The 17,751-nt window shown below is 42.0% G+C and overlaps 1 long non-coding RNA gene across 3 annotated transcripts; it reads left to right on the top strand.

Annotated features, from left to right (window-relative positions):
• The first annotated feature begins 617 nt into the window (after positions 1-617).
• On the top strand, positions 618-13,250 carry LOC126539191 (uncharacterized). 3 transcript variants are annotated; one of them, XR_011891235.1, is made up of 4 exons: positions 618-745; positions 3,590-3,690; positions 5,198-5,288; positions 8,389-9,093. It is a non-coding gene; the product is annotated as an uncharacterized lncRNA (long non-coding RNA). The 3 variants fall into 3 exon arrangements; XR_011891236.1 differs by having other exon boundaries at positions 619-745; positions 3,639-3,690; positions 8,389-9,092; XR_007601258.3 differs by lacking the exon at positions 618-745 and adding an exon at positions 12,994-13,250 and having other exon boundaries at positions 2,536-3,690; positions 8,389-8,506.
• Positions 13,251-17,751: the final 4,501 nt, after the last annotated feature.

Here is a 17,751-nt window from a genome sequence, read left to right as displayed (position 1 = left end):
GTGCTCCCTGCTTGCTGTCACGTGCAAGGCGATATCTTAGTTTTACGTGTCTTATTTCTAGTCTCTTCTTTCGTCCACGGAAAGCATTGCGCTGTTAAGGATGACCCACCAACTATAGCCCAAAGCTTGCCCTTTGCTAAATATAATTAAACCATGTTAGTTGGTATTCACGATGAGTATGTTATGTAATCGCTCTCGAGTTAAGTTTGAAAAAAAGATTCAAGGTAACACGCAGTATAATGCACAAAGGTCCTCGCGAGACCACGTTACCCCGTGACCAACAGGCCACGTGACCGAGATTGTTCCGTTAAATTAGCTACCCAGCATCGCCTACGAACGGCTGTGAAACGCGTGTGCGTAGCCGCAGGCTACGTATACGCGGGCTCTCGCACTTGTGCTACTCTACGAACTACAGAGCTAGACGATGAACCCGGGCTCCAGCAGTTGTCGGTGCTATCGTATTCCAGGACACGAAACACCTCGGCAAGGCTAAGACGCTTGCTTGTCGCCTCCATCCATTGTTCGTGCTTTTGACGGTGGGCAGTACGCATTCATAGGCGGGGTACCGCGAGCTTCGCGCGCGTCGACGTCAACGCACCGACCGCGCTTTCTTTACCGCCATTGTTAGAGTGGGCAGGCTGAACGGGAGCACAATAGGAGAATGTGACGTACCAGAGCCGGGCGACTTTCTTTCAACCCCGCTTACGGTGCTAGCACCAGGGCGAAGTACTCTAGAAACGAAGCAGTAAGTACACTTATTTGTTCTGCGCTCTTGCTTTATTCACCCGCAGCAATGAGCCATTAGCAAGAGTCACCATTAAATAACGTGTTGCACCTCTCCAGAAGGTAGTATGGCTTGTACGGAACCAAACAGAAAGTACTCTCTCGCAGAAGGATACAATTCGACGTTAACAACACACATATAGCAAATTCGGATGCTACGAACGCGATAATAGTATGAATATGGCAGTAATAATAATAATAATAATAATAATAATATATAATAATATAATATATAATATTAATATTACTACTAATAATATTATTATTATCATTATTATTAATATTATTATTAATATTATTAATAATAATACTATTCATAATAATATGAATTTGGCAGTAACAGCAACAGCCACGACAATAATGACACCAACATTGCTAACGGCCGAAGACGCAACGTCACTCCACCCAACCACAACGAGCGCGCCCACCTCGTCGCGAGGCAGCTTACCCGCCGCGACGCGGTCACCCAGAGGGCAGCCACTGCCGTTGTTGTGCGGGACCCCAGCGGAGGAGTGACTGCGACGGCGGCGGGCACCCCGTCTGACGCGGCCGCTGTCGTTGCCAATACAACACAAATCACGGCGGACGGAGCTGGGGATCACGCGGACGCCGACTTCGATGTCAAGGAGTTTCCGGCAACGTACAGAGAGGTGCTTGGTCACTATAGAAAACAACGAAGAAAATATCCACAACCCTACGGGCGTCTAGACAGGTCCCAGGCGGTCGACCTGATACGGTTGCAGACGGGCACTTTCACAAACCCCTACCACCTGCACCGCCTGTGGCCCGCGCTGCACCCGTCGCCCAGCTGCCCGTGGTGCGAGCACGAACGGGCCGATATGGCCCATGTGCTTTGGGAATGCCGACGCCACGTGGAACAAGGACAAAGAGGAAGCAGGAATACAACAGCAGAACCCTCTGAAGCGGGGCGCCTCGCTGAGAGATGGCAAGCCGCCCTCCTCAGCGAGGCACCCGAAGACCAGGAGTGGGCCGTCCAGCGGGCCAGGGCCGTTGCCGAGGATCTCGAAAGATCTTCCTCGGGCGATGTACCGCTGGCAGCCTAGCCCCGGGCACCGACATCAACAACCGTTGGACAAATAAAGTTTATTCCTATCCTATCCTATGCTATATAATGATAGTTTTAGAGTGAAAGGTAATTATTGTTCGGTTAGACCATTTTCCCATGGGGACGCTGAAGTGACGTAGAAGAAAGTATGGGCTCGGTTAGCCGAAACCACATTCATACTTTTTTTTTTTGGATCTCGACACTCTGTACAAGAGCTATACAAGACGTCAACCTAAGAAAAAAGCTAACGAATCCGGGAGTGGGATTGCATAACTGCCAGCGCACAATACCTGCCCACGAACATAGAAAAAGAGCTTCACTTCGCGACACTTTTGAGTCAGCGGTGGGGGATGGAGAAGGAAGGACAATGCGTCATTTCTTTTTGCGCATTGTCCCTTGAGCGTTAAGGTTACCATTAAACGTTATCGTTCCACTTTTCTGGGAAGAGGTTTGCTTCCAGTGGCGTGCCGGTTGATAAAAATACATTTTGCAAAAACTGTAAGTAGAAATCGTACACTGGGAGCCTGCGTCCTGTGTAGACTGTGATAAATCAGTTTTTCAACGAGCCTACATATCGAGACGCAGGTTACTTTGAATTTTTCCGACTTGTCACTAAAGGAAAAACAAAAGTCTTAAACATAGCGCTTAATGTAAACGCAACTCTCTGATAACTATAAACAGTGTCCTAAGTCGCTTTACTACAGAGTGTAGTGAAAAGCAATAGTAATTTAAGAGGGTCGCTACCAGGTATGTCGAAAAGTCTGTCTGTTGCTCGTATTACTGCTGTTTACAAGCATCCTTTCTAGCACGTGAAGGTTTCCCTGTTCAGTAATAACCAGCACATCTAACTGTAACAAATAATTCGGTTTTCATTATATAACACATACTAGGTCAGCATCTGTAATCTATTAGTCCTTGCACTTATGACGACTGACCTGGTGGAGCATAAATATTGATGCTATAGGTCCAAAATATTTACTGCGAAATTCGCACGATCTTTACAAAAAATTCTACCGGGTGTTACTTTTTATGTGGAACAATTAAAGAAATGTCGTGTCGATTTTCCGGCCGATCCCACTGGTAGACCATCCGTGGTTAAGCTGATATTAGTAGAAAAATAAAATAAAATAAAATAAAATAAAATAAATAAATAAATAAATATATATATAAATAAATAAATAAATAAATAGACAAAGAAAAGTCAGCGATAATTTTACTAAGACGGTTTGATAGGGCTGCTATTTCGGGCGCATAGGTGCGCCGTCACATGATATTTTTCATATTTCGCGCGCCTTCTTTAATTGCCAAAACAAGTAAACACGCGATATGTACCTTCATGGAGACACCTCTTTCTTACGTTTCTTACGATTCCTTACAACCGCCTAAGTGGCACTTTGACAATTATAATAAAAATGCTAGTTTAAATCGACAATCAGCTTTAGTTATATATTGCGATGCCAAGAAGTAAAAGTTACCGGCGGTTACTCAAAGAGACTTTAAAAACATGCTCTTGTACTTATTGGAGGAAAATTATGCGTGTTTTATTAAAAAAGAAAAAAAAAACAGGTGCATGATAGCTGGGACTCCGGTACGTTCACCGTCTTAACAATACCAACGTGAAAACAAACTAGCACGAATATATGACCAACAAAAAATAGTTGAGCAGGTACTGAACTGGTCGTACAAGGACACAGCTAACGGATATTGTTGATTGTTTAACTGTGAATAAGCTATGCTCAGGTCGATGGTTGGAACTATATAAAATGCTCGGCTATATTATACGGCTCAGTGCTGCAGGGACACACTGGAAGGAACGTGCATTCGCTGGTGCTTTCTGTTAGGTGAGTACTGCCATGGAGATAGGTTACGGAAAGGTTGTGCAGGTTGCTCGGGCCACGCCATTAGAAGTTGATAGTGCCTCAATCGTGCCCTGGTTTGTGAGGTCCTTGCTTCAGCAGTGAACATACTGTAGGCGTCAGCAGCGGTTTGGCCTTAATGTTGCGCGAGCACGACGTAGTATTAGTAGCGACGAAGGAGAAAGCGCCGAGGAAAACGCGTCGGACATGCCACTAAACATCGTGCATGGTTAATTTGAAAATATACTTTGCATTTTGATTTGCATTCTCTCTAAGTATTCGTTTGGAGTTGTTTTAAATATTCCCGCTTCTTGGATAATCAACCAACCTTTCTCGTTGTTAGCAAATGTAATTGCTTTACAAGCTATGATATTTGCAGACCAAATCGCGACTGGGCAGTGCTTCAAAACGACTTACGTGTGATAGAAAGCTGGTGTTCCAATTCTCTAATTTGAGCCTAGCATCTCCAAATGTAAACCTAGGGAGATATCCCGTAGGCACTCTAGCGACGATTACCTGTACTATATAAACTCGAAAACCAATATCTACAGTTTAATCATAGCGTTATCACGGTATCCCTATCAAGAGCAAGTTTACTTGGTCCGACCACATCATGAAATTGGCGGCCAACGTTTCTAAATCACTTGGTTACGACAAACGTGCCCTCGCCCTAGGCCTTTTATCCACACGAAAACTAGGCTACAAAACTTCTATTCGAAGTGAACTCGAATACGCTTCAGCTATCTGGAGCAGCCACCAAGCTTGCTTAATTAACGCTAAATGATCAATACTTACTCATGCCCCCAGATTCACCACTTCTAGGTACAGCCGCGAAGAAAGTGTTAGTGCGATTAAATCATCCCTATAGGAATCGAACCATTGTTGCCCAGCCAGAAAATTGTTAAACTATGACTTTTTCATCGACTACAATATAACTTCTTACAACTACATGGACAACTTCCTATCCCACCAACCCGTACATCTCGCTACCGTTTTTAAATATTGCAGCATCCAGCACCTGCGTTGTTCAGTGTCTTACTTTAATCAATCGTTTTTTTGCCTAGCGCCATCGCAGAGTGGAAAAATTTACCAGACATAGTTGCTAACGATCATAACCCCGTTACGTTTAAACAGCTGCTTACGGTTAATCCCGAACTCGAACCTCTTATATTACTTATTGTGCCTTTTTGCGATTGATGATTCATATTTTGACTTTCTGTACAGATTTTGTTTTGCGTTCTATTCAATGCTCCTCTTAGTTCTGTTGCCAATGGAATTCCAAGCCTGAGTTTTGTAACCCTGTCTTTGTTCTCTTAGTCGCTTACTTAACAAAAAGGATCAGATTTAATGCTGATGCTTGTGGTAAGGCAGCGTGCGAGGAGCCGCAGCTTCGGAATTCTAGAAAAGAAGAAAAAAATTCTAAATTGACTGATGCCCTTAGCTGTACGCCACTTTGTGTGTTCAATGTAACAAGTAATACTTTCACTTCTAGGTAGGAGCAGGAGTCACCATGTTGCACAGAAATATGTATTGGTCTGGTATTTTCACTGTAATGGTGCTTAGTTTTCTGCTTTACACTACAGGTAAGTAAAAACGTGAATTTTTATTGCGGCCTCATTTTCTCAATTATTGGTTGTTTCTTTTTTCTGCACTTTAAACAACCTTTTAAAAAGTCGATTGGGGCATATTAAGAGCAGTTTTGTCTGTTCAGGTGTATCGCCTGAAGTCGTGGACAGTATTCGCGCAACAAATTGTAATGTCCATGACGCACAATGAAAAAAAAAATTCACACATTTTCACTATATTCAGCATTTCCCTATTATATTCACACACAATCGCTTCATGATTCCCTTAGGGCACAAGTTTAAATTTCTAAATTGTGGCCGATAAGTAGTGGTCATGTCTGCTTTACCGAAATCACAGGACCAGCGCAGCGTACGAGACATCTATTCCCAAAACCTGCCAAAAAAATGCATTAGCGTTCCAGAAACCAAACTGCTTGAAGTATACTTTTGGAAAACTGGAAAGCGACAGAGAATCGACGGGGGAGGAGGTTGGCTATCCACATATTCCTTTACTGCGTCAAGAGACTACCTGTCAGCGACAACATCTTGTTCCCCATTAGGGTGAAGAACTATGCAGAAACAATCGGATATGATTGTCGAAGTAAGTGAAGCTTCTCGTACCACCTCTTGTCGAGTTTCTCGTGTTTTGGCTAAAGTAGCTTCAGCTGCTTCGTCACTCTTTACTGATCGACGAGTCGGCCATTTGGAGCCATCTCTGTAATATCCCACAACATGCCGACCCAATGCGCCGGTGAAGCACACGCCACTGAGACATGTGGCTTCTGTGCGCATGGCACCGAGTATATGCGGGTGCTCACCCGTCGCGGCCGGATATACGGTGTTTCATTGACGCAGTCAGTTAAAGACCGTAATCGACGAGAGACCAGTCAATCGATGCCGCCTCCTACACACAGCCTTCGCCTCATCACTCTCATGACCTTCTCTCCACCACAAATCCTGTCAGAGTCCTCCACTCTCATCTCAGCCCGACCAACACACTATCAGTCAGTTCCCTACTGAAAAAAAAAGGAAAACAAAGGAAAATAGTAACTTTGCCTTAGAACGGGTGCGAATAGAAACGCAGCCTAGAAAGGGTAAAGATTAAATGGAATGGTGAGAGTTAAGGAATTTTCGAGCGCAATTTTATTTTGCATAATTTGCGGTTGGTTCACACTACAGGCAAGAGTAACTAGACGTCTTTGAGAGAGGCATTGGTCTTGCAGTTCACTCAAATTGGCCAGTGACGATGGTAGCCTGTTCTAATGACATGACGCTGATTGCAGGAAATTTTTGTGCACGTTAACGTTTATCACAAACACAAGGCTGAATAACGTTATAGCGAATAAGTTGTAGTGCACGGGGTGCATTTTGAAAGGAGTGATAGAATCATCCCTGCATGAAGAAGCCTTGCAAATTTCTGATGGGAGCGTCCTTACTTTGCGTCTAACAAACATCTTTTCATGAGATCTTAACTACTGTTCGTTGTCGATGCTATCGCTGTGAAGCGGTCATTCCTGTGGGGATTAAAAAAGTTCCTAGCATTGTGTGAAGTTTCGTGACCAGTAATGGATATACTCTTCATGCACGTTCTATATCCTAGTATCCATCTCTGTTGCCTCAATGCTATCCAATTTGTCACATTGTTTGGCACATTGCAGCAAACTGTTTTATGTATTTTAATATGTTGTGTTCGATTATTGACCTGCAACTGTAATACAGGACTTCATAATTATTTGTAGTTTGTTCTTGTGCATGCATGCTGTCAGAGTGACTTTCCGACTCCTTGTATAATCTTTAGGTTTCTTCGATGTACATCATGCAGAATGACCTTCGTTATGATGGGAGGTGCTTTCTGCTGTACAGTGTACCCTTATTTATTGCCTGGTCCCTTGCGGGGACGTCAAGATTCCTACCACAGAAGGCTTTTGATCCCAGAGCCCTTTTCTGCGTAAACTACAATCTTCTTTTTTATAATTCCAAGAAATTGTGAGAAATAACCTGTGAGGGAAAGTAGTGTTCCGTCGCTTAAATTGAGCGGTTCATGTCCCCTGATCTGAGGTTAAGAATGGCGAAGGTGGATTGCTGGAATTCGAAAAAAAATTACCTGAATGACAAAAATAAATGAGGAAAACTCGCTAAATAAGCAGATTCACTAATTCCCAACTATTCACCTTAGCTCGCGTGTTGTAATCGCAGAACTGAATCCCAGTATTTGTGAAGTAATGTCTGCTTAGCATAATTAATTGACAAGCACTCCTTGAAATGGGTTACAAAGTTCATTGGCGTTCTAATGAGGTTTCTCTAAAGCGTCCTCCGAGGAGCCGAAGACTATTTGCGGACTACAATTCGTAGCGAAAATAATGTCCGCTGCTTCAGGTAAACCACTTGTACAGGTCGATTTGCGCCACCTGCCCGAAGCGGTTCTTTAAAGAGTTGGCCGAACTAAAAAGGCAGCAGCCGGCACGCAGACACAATAAAACGATTTCGTATAAATTAGGCTTGAAACGCTAAATCTCATGTCATAAGTGGGTGTAGCACGTATTTTAATTTGTGGAACGCTTTATTTTCTGCGATGTGCTGCGAGTTAAATAGTAAATTGCATTGCTGCTTTTACTGCGACGTAACCTTCTCCTTTGAATCCGCTACGAAACATTTGGTTTGCTGAACCTTTACTTATAGCAATTGGATAAGGACATGGACGCTTACGAACAATCTAAAAGAAAAAAAAAGAGGGATAGCGACAGTCGTTACATGGCAAGGACCGCAGCCGAAAATTAAAATGTGCGATGACGTGCTAACACCTCCTTGGTGGACTTTACATCTTATGGTTTAACGCTAAGAGAAAAGGGGAAGCGCGCTTTCCTCAAATTTTTGATAAGTGAATTGAAAAAGGTATAGAGCACATAAATTAAGCATGTCATAATGCTGTGACATTACGCGATAAGAATTACATTGTATAAAGGGGGTACAAACGTAGCAGCGGTCACAGTCGCACCTGTTCTGTGTAGAGTCGTATCTACAGCAAATTATACTTATACGCTAATGCATAAGCAGAAAAACATGGGCATAAGAATAGAAGACCGAATTACGGTGTGAATGACCCCTGTTTCTTGTACAGCTTTAACAGGGATCGGGAGATGCAGACCACCGAACTGCGCCAGGCGCCCACGGAATAAGACCTGTAGAAATCCATGCGTGGGATACTATTGTGTAAATGGAACGCTGGAGAAAGAAGAGTAAGTTGAACGTTCTTTCCTGGAAGCGCGGCATATGGTACTGTCACTTTTAAATCTGTTCTTAACATTGGGCTATTCAATTAGTATTATAGTGGCAGGAAATAAAGAAACAAAAAAAAAACACAGGCAGCGACAAAAAGCGCATAGGGGGAAAAAGAAGAGAAAGAGAAAAAAAAGAGCGATACAACAAAAAGCACAACTGAGAGAGAGAGAGAGAGAGAGAGAGAGAGAGAGAAAGAGAGAGAGAGGGACTTAGATATTGTGCAACAGCTGATGTGTTCTGGGCGTCTGTAGAACTGTACCTCAGTAAATGCTCTTCGAGCGCCCCTTGTAAGCATGTTGATGTCCTTATCTCTCCTTATACTTTGTGTTTCTTCTGTTTTCTTCATCTATGCTATGCCTACACCTTCCCCTTGAGGGGACATGCTCTTGGCGCACGTTACGAAGGCAGTTTAAAAAGTCACATCAATAATAAAGGAACAGCTAGAAAGAAACAACCAGGGAATATATCGGGCAATGCAGCAAAAACGGCGAGGAACTTACACGTAGTGTTAGTGATTTAATGATGTACGCCTATTCGCTTTCTTGCAGCGTTATCACGCTCTGGTGTCACATTTTCCTGCGTTTCCTTTAACAATTAGGTGAGAAATAGAAGCTGCCTCTAGACAGATGAAGCGGGCTTCTAAAGTGACCTCAAATTGTCATAATTTGAAGGAATAGGTAAATATAAATTAGAGAAATTGCTCGATATCTCGCCAAGTAACACAATGATGCAGTAAACAAAATCGTCAGTAGACTCCTTTATTTTTTCGTATCGCAAACTCTTTTGTCACGCAAGCTTTATGCAAGAGCAGTACTACTAAGCCATCGTCTCTCTCTCTCTCTCTCTATATATATATATATATATGTCACTTTCAGAACAGAATATGTGTATTCTGACGAAGGCCGTGCCACGGCCGAAACGTTACAACATTAAAAATGGTATTTTCGTAAGTGTGCTCCTTCGTTTATTCAACTACCTATGCACCGGACCTACAGAACTTTTCCTTGAAATATATATATATATATATATATATATATATATATATATATATATATATATATATATATATATATATATATACTCTTAACGCTTCCTGTTAACGATTTCTACTGTTACATCTACTTAGTGAGATAGGAGCACCCAAGCTAAAGCTTCCTCGAAGCTTTAGCTCGGGTGCTCCTGTCTAAATACATGTAAAAAGGGCATTCGCTTTTCTCAGCAACCACTGCACCAAATTTCGCGGGGTTTGTTGCCGTTACAAGAAAAGATTAGACTCTAGTGACGGTTGGTTTCGAATGTTTGTTTTAGATGGTCAACATTTTATTACAAAGTCGTAAAGATAGAATATTTTCAGAAAACGAAACTATCAAGCTTACAACGGAGTAATTCAGTAAATAAAAGTGACATCACAATTATGTGAAAAACATGTAAAAGTACATGTAATAGGGACAAGATGTATATGTTATGCATGAATGTTAAAAAGTTTAATAATATGGAAATACAGCTATCGCGGGACCCTCGTACACAACGTAACAAATTCACGTAATGTATAAAATGACATATAATGTTTCTCCGCCTTCAATAATCTAGTAGATTCCGTTTACAGAACTGCGATATCTGTTCTTGACGCAGAGCGTTTAATTTATAAACTTTGTACTTCTGTTTTTCTCGAAGTTTCGAATTTTTGAAAATTCTTTTAACAATTTTCATGCCCTAAACCAAAATTCCGCTTTTTTACTTTCTCTCTCAAATGCAACACATTTCATTAAAATCGGTCCGAGGGCTGTCTCAGAAAGACGTTTTTGCGTTTTAGATGTATTTGAATAGGCCGCATCGCAGTTGGGCCCGAGCTAAAGCTTCGTCATTACGGCGATGGTGCACATGAAGGAAGAATGACAGCCCGTGGTCGTCCTTCCGCGGCATTATTTGTAGGGGTATGCGCCTATGCCATGCTTTCACATACAACTCTTGTAACAGGTAGGAGAGTGGGTGCATTGTGTGTGTGTGTTGATGCATGCGCGCATACAGAAGCGGCGAGTGTCGAACCTCCCCGCCGACCGAGCAGTGATTTCTCTGAAGGCGGGCTTAGAAGCGGTTGGCAGCAAAGTGTGGAATTCGTGGGGGAACGGTGCGGCCACGGCCTCCTGTTCTTGCAAGGGTAAAAGCAAGGTTAAAAAAGCGATTAACCAAAGGTGAATATTCCGTCTTCCTGGCCCACAAGGTGATTTCATCAGCCAACTACGTGAAGCCAGATGACCGTTCGAAATACAAATTTAAAAATATTTAAACGTGCAGATTGGTCAGCAAACGCCAGGAACATCGAACCAAATGTAGACATCGCAATGTCAAACAACGTCGCCAGTACTTTTTTTTTTGTAGGTGAGGTAAACATTTTGTTAAATTAAAAGGTTATCGGAAAAATTTACGATTTCGGCTCGCTTTACGGTTTTACGAAGGTTGCGCCAAATATAAGAAAAAACAAATTATGTTCGTGAAAAAGATTCGCTAGTTTTTTTCCGAATTTTCTTTAAGAAGCTTTTTTGATAGTGAAAGGACGTCAGAGTGGTACTTAGTTCGAGAAAATTCGTGAAGCAAACTAAAACGGAAAAAAACAAATATGCACGTAAGATTACTCTGTTCAAGAACAATGCGTTCCTTTTCAGTCTCTGCTGTTCTAAGCTTGCTGCTGCTTGTGTGCTGCGTCTAAACGTAATATATTGCTAATGAAGTGCGTATGTATCCATCCAAAAGACGTGTGTTGAGAGCAAGTACAAGAAAAAAAAAACTGTGCAATTACTCCCCTCCCACCTCTCTCACCAGTGGCTTGTTCAGATAATTTACTGAATTTGAAGTTGGCAGGTTGGCAGATACGAGTAGGCCTCTCGAGTAGGCATTGAGACCGATTGAAAATGCAGGGTTTCGAAGGAAATCTTTAGGTATTTCACAAAAATCAGTGTTCAGAATTGCATACATAGGTCATCAATACGATTGTTATAAAAGAGCACCACTTGCGAATAAATGGGCTCACACAGACAGGTCAAAGAAAAAAAAAACTTGTGTAGAAGTTGCATAAATTTACTCATATCCATAAAGTGTTCAATAATATTGAACAGTTTTTGCTTGAGTACGTATCAACATATATAGACAAGCCACAAAGGAAAGCTTTCTAGAAGATGCATCAAACCTAATTTATAGAATTTAGTGCAAGGAATGTTTGTACACGTTATATTGAATATTTATTGCTTTCGAATGGTACAGTTTTTATTGACAAGTCTCAATAGAAAATTATTTGGAATCTATATAAAATTGAGTCTCTAGTGTTCAGTACAAAAGACAGCAATACACATTCTATTGAACACTTATTGCATGTGAATGGATTAATTTAAAATTAAATTAAATTATGGGGTTCTACGTGCCAAAACCACTTTCTGATTATGAGGCACGTCGTAGTGGCGGACTCCGGAAATTTCGACCACCTGGGGTTCTTGAACGTGCACCTAAATCTAAGCACGTGGGTGTTGTCGCATTTCGCCCCCATCGAAATGCGGCCGCCGTGGCCGGGATTCGATCCCGCGACCTTGTGCTCAGCAGCCTAACACCATAGCCACTGAGCAACCATGGCGGGTATGGATTAATTTCTATAGAACCGTCGCATTAGCCTTCCTAGAGAAATTTAATGAAGGTTATCTTATAGACGGCGACTTCCTATAGAGTTGCTTCTTTCACTATGGGAACTCAGTGGGTGGGCTAAGGAACTCGAAATAAATTTTTGTGAGGAAGGTGCACGCTAAAAAACCCCCAGGTCATTAAATATGTTCCGGAAGGCTCCGCTCATAATCATCTCCTGGTTTTCGCGCGTAATATTTCAATATGAATTTTTTAAAGGCAGGGCCAAAAGGCATGCCCTTCTGCTTTTCCCAAGGAATTTTCTCGATGTAGGTAATTTAGCCTGGATCGCTGGAAGTATTCGCGTTCAACCAGTCTGTCATTGATGTTCGTGACACGAGAGGGAGGTCAGCTGTGTCAACGACCTTGTCGAGAGTGCTCATACTATGTTGCTTTGTGCACCTTGTAACATACATCTTCGAAAATGCAGCTTCTGCATTGCACGTGTGTTGCTCCTTGATGACGCTGGAGCACAAGTTTTCTATCTTGGCAATAGCTCGAAGTAGGGTCTCATATCATCTGGGCCGATAAACAGAGACATCCAATGAAACAAAACGTGAATCTTAAGTGCGATAACGTTGGATTAAAGTGCTGAGATATTTGATTTTGCGCAGCGTTACCTTGTCGGAGGATTGGAGGCAAGGTGTGCCATGAAAAGGCAGTCATTTCAGCGAGATATTTTTGACTTGACTGTGTGCGCAGCACTGCAGCTGTATCACGCCCTGCGAGTGACAACACTGAACAGATGCATTCAAACAGTGATTTCCATTCTTCTCAGGTGCCTCGCTTTGACCGACCCGCGATGCCATCGCTTATTCGCTAATCCCAGAGAACCTTATCCTGGATGTTGCGGTGCTATTGCTTGCCCTGGTGGATAGATGCAAAGAGCTGTCTTGAAGAAAATTGAGTGTCAGCACCCTTTATCTCAAGCCTGTTGCTTAACAATTACCATATTTATTATGGCGCGGTGTGCACGTTATATGCCGAATGGTTCGCTAATGTATGCGTATGAATAAATAAATTTCTGACTCTGCAGGGCTTTCGTGATTACCAGCATGATAACATTTCCTAACGTTGCTTAAAACCGTCGCAAATATCGCCATACATATTGGCGTCTGTTGTTCGAACAATTACCGACGATGGTTGTAATGTGGGCTTGTTGGTAATGCATCTTCAAGGTGTGTACGGTAGCGCGATTAAAAGACGGGACAAAAGAAGACACAGAGACGCACACTAGCGCTGAGTGTGTCCCTGTGTGTCTTCCTTTGTCCCGTCCTTTAATCGTGTTAGCATACACCCTTTGATAATTACCGACCAATTGCAATTCTTTCCTGCCTTAGTAAGCTCACCGAGAAATTACTTGTCAAACGTCTTAATAACTGCTTAACAAAGTTTATGTTGCTAAAAAGAACCAATTTCGTTTCCACCCTGGAAGTTCCACTAATCTAGCTGTGCTGTCTCTGACTACATAAAGAAACAACGTGTTATTGATTTGGGAAACTTAGTCGGACCTGGTATTTTAGACTTCAGTAAAGCTTATGACACGTTTACCCATCCAGTCCTGTTTAATAAACTTGACTCTTATGGTATAACCACTCCTGCGCTAACACTTAAAATATTACTTGCTTGACCGGCCATAGACAGTACATATAGCAATTACTTTGTCTCTAACAAAATGTATTAACCAGGGTGTACCATACGGATCAGTTCTAGGTCCTTTGCTTTTTCTTTTATATATTATTGGTCTTCCGGATTCTCTTAACTCCTCCAACTACGTTCATTGCCTTTTATATGCAAATTACACAACCATATCTTCATCTGATAAATCTATTGATGCTCTCACTCGAAAGTTCAATATTGCATTGAGTAACATTATGAAATGGTTTAATAAGAATTACTTAGTTTTTGATCCTCTGAAAACTAAATTTATGTTGTTTAAAAGTGCTCAGAGGGCCTTCTATTCCTCAACTAAAGTTTGGAATTCATTCAGTTCCCATTTGCAGCGACGTTACGTTTCTTCGCATACATCTTGACCCTAACCTTGCATTTCGCTGTGACTTCCAACATCTCCAGCAGAAGAGTGCGTTTGGTATGCGTGCATTAATCAAAGCTCGCCATTTTTCTTCTCGTGAGGCTCTGCTAGTGTTGTATTATGCTTTCATTCATAGTCAAATTAACTACGACATTGTTTCATGGGGTAACACGTACGCTTGTCACTTATCATCAATTCAACATATCCAAAGTCAGTCAATACGCATTATCACTTCTAGCTCCATGCAATCGAATGCCTCTGTGGTACTTCGCGCGTACAATACATTGCCTGTTAATAATTTGTGGCAGTTTAAGACACTCATCTTATTCCACAAGTTGCTTCATAAAAAACTTACGTTTCCGCTCATAGCAGTTGACATTCTGCAGAATAAAAATATAACGAGATTTGCGGCTAACAACAATTTCTCGCTACCCGTGTTTCATACCAATTAAGGCAAAAACATCTGTGTTCGCTGCAATTTTTCATGGAATGAATTACCATCAACAATAAAATCCTGTACTTCTCTTGAAATTTTTAAAACCTACCGTAAGCATCCTTTCCTGCGATACCTGTACTATGATCTGGCGGTGTATCTTTGACTTGTGCCTCAGATGCCGCTCCTTGTGTTTCATCGATGGTTCTTCCCGACTTTGTTTTATAACCTGCTTTTTCGTGTTTTTGGTTTTAAATGAAATGTATAATAATGTGTTTGATCTGTCGATGTTATCTGATAATAACGCTCATTTGCTGTCTGTAGATATCACCATCAATGTTCTTATCATTAACCGAGGGTCCCACTACAGTTCTTTCACTTTGGGACCCTCGTCTGTATATTTGTGATGTTGTTACTACTTTTTTGGAACCAGTAAATCTGAACTTTAAAGAAGCACGAATGTCATTTCGCGCGCTGCTGTTGTCGCGTTCCGTCACGCTAACCTTTTTACAGCGAGTTTCCAACATCATCCAGTCAGAGGTCTTCATGTTTGCTTGTGCGCGCGTGATACCATGCTTGCTAATTTAGTTAGTGTGCCTATGTTGACAACTTGTACGGCCCATAAAAACACCATTCTTATTTCATGTAGCTGTCCACTAATTTGTTATCGCAATCGATGCTTCGTTTTTCAGGCGAAACTGCGACTTTTTTTTTAAGGGTAGAGCGAAGTAAGGCGCGAGTAAGATACATTCCGGCATGACTGGCTCAGCACGAGCGCCACCGGCGCGAGAAAGTTGGATAATAGTTAGGTACAATATGAGTGACTATTGAAAGTGAAAAAGAGGCAGAAAGAGAAAAATAGAGAGGTTTAATCAACGTTTAGTCATCGAATTATTTGAACCACCATGTACCTCGAACGTGCCTTCTTTAGCATGCACACTTGGCTGACCGTTTCTTTTTATCTTACAAATAGAGCGACCTTCTCTTGAACACGGATAATGGATTCCAAGAAGCCGGCAGGTAGAGGACTATAAACGATTGGCGCTCATTTTTCGTCGCATATTCTGAACCTGGGCCTAGTAGTGGCCCAGTGCTGTCAGCGGCTTCACAGATGGAGCGGTAGTGTGAGAACGCAGGCATGATGAGCGGCATCGGAGCCAGCTATGGAAGAAGACGACGACGAACCTGTGAGACGTGGTGCGAGCGCCACTACTCTATGACCACGTGTCTTTTTGTACACCTCAGGCCACGCCACCGGATTTTCCACTTCATGAGCCGTACACTACTTTCGCATTAAAGAAGAATTGAGGTGACAAGAAATCGCACCCTTGACCAACACTACCGTCGTAGTTTCAGTAGCTGCTTCTGCATTTGTAATATTAACCAAGGGCAAAAAACTACTCAGGCCTCTGCCGCATCGTTTGTGCGGATTTCGACATTTCGAAAACCGATTGTTGTGAAATGTACCGATGTTGTGCTCTAACCTTTATTCTATAACGTATTTAAAGTCTAGAACCCCCTATAAACGCATCCTTCACTAGAAGAACGAGTTCTCCGCCACGTTAGCACTGATTTAATTAGCCTAGACGTTAGAATTATGAAGCCGAAGCGATGTATAATGAGATATAGCATCCTTCAACCCAGACTGTAATAATAATATTTGACTTCGACGCCCTTGAGTTTACAAGACAGCAAACTGAGGGAGACGCTGTAGATGATACAGTAAGACTGGCCATTGCGTGACCGCCAGTGCACATATTTTGCAGAAGCATATGGAACGAGTACAGAGCAGCGTCTTCTGTTCAAGCGTTTGGTAGGTCATGAAGGAACGACAATGTGAAATTCCTGATTTAAAATTTTTTATTTTGATTAAGAAACACCTTACAGGCCCTGTCGGGCATTGAGTAAGGGGGCATTGTAACAAAGAGCTGTGAAGTAAAATGTAAAGAGCTCAAGAATGAATTTTGAAAATCGCCGGTAAATAGGGAAATTTCATTTTTCTTGGAAAAATTCTAGATGAAAAGTTCTTTTGCAGTACCTTAAGAATGCACATTAATATTTTTCTTGGAATGGGTCTTCGGCGATATCTGGCAATCGACAAGAAAATATCTTACAAGAAAAAAAAAAGATTAAAAACAGAAATGTGACACTCTTGGAGGTTACGACGAGCGCTTGGTTTATTGTGAAGGTAATATATATATATATATTGCATTTATTGTTGCCCGGATATTAATACGAGTTCAAACCTTACACATACGCCGGGCTGCTGCACAACACATAGATAAACAGACACACTGGCGAGGACAACAACAAGGAAGCAGACAGGAAGAGTGCCCTCTTCCTGTCACCCAGGAGATAGGCGTGCTGCAAGCGAGTGTGCTTAGCTGCACACTCCTTGTAAAAATGAACTCCCTGTATACACTCATTCCACCCACCGTGTTTTATGTGAATGTCGATGATGTGCAGATAGGCTTCATATAATGTAACATTGATATCTGCAAACGACAGGTTCAGCTTACATTAAACAAATTGTCTAAATGGGCGATGCAAATAGATTTTAAATAAACGGACAGAAAAGTACGCGCATACACTTCTAAAAAGAAAAAGAGGAGTGAAACCAGTACCAAATCTCACTACATGTGAGCAGTAAACACAAATTCCTGGAAATAATTCTAGACTCCAAGCTTACCTTCTTTACTCATCTTAAATATCGGAAGGCAAAATTTCTGAAGACATGAACCTTTTAAAAATTCTTTCGCGCAGAACATGGGGTAGTGATCGAAACTGTCACCTGAGCTTTTACAGGATCCTTGTCCACTCTCGCCTTGACTATGCCGCTAAATCTATCATTCTGCTACGCCAAGCGTGCTAAAAATCCTAGACCCGTGAACCTTTAAGGTATCCGCCTCGTGACATGTGCGTTCAGTACAATCCCTGTAGAAAGCATATATGTAGAATCAAACCAGTGGGCGCTCCGTCTACAGAGGTCGTATTCCAGCTTCACATATTATCTGAAAGTAAACTCGAATCCAGATTATCCTTGTTACACAACTGTAAACTTTGTATCCTGT

The sequence above is a fragment of the Dermacentor andersoni genome, chromosome 11 (assembly GCF_023375885.2).
Source record: "Dermacentor andersoni chromosome 11, qqDerAnde1_hic_scaffold, whole genome shotgun sequence".
Taxonomy (NCBI): Eukaryota; Metazoa; Arthropoda; class Arachnida; order Ixodida; family Ixodidae; genus Dermacentor; species Dermacentor andersoni.
This window is presented reverse-complemented; position numbering and strand designations above follow the sequence as displayed.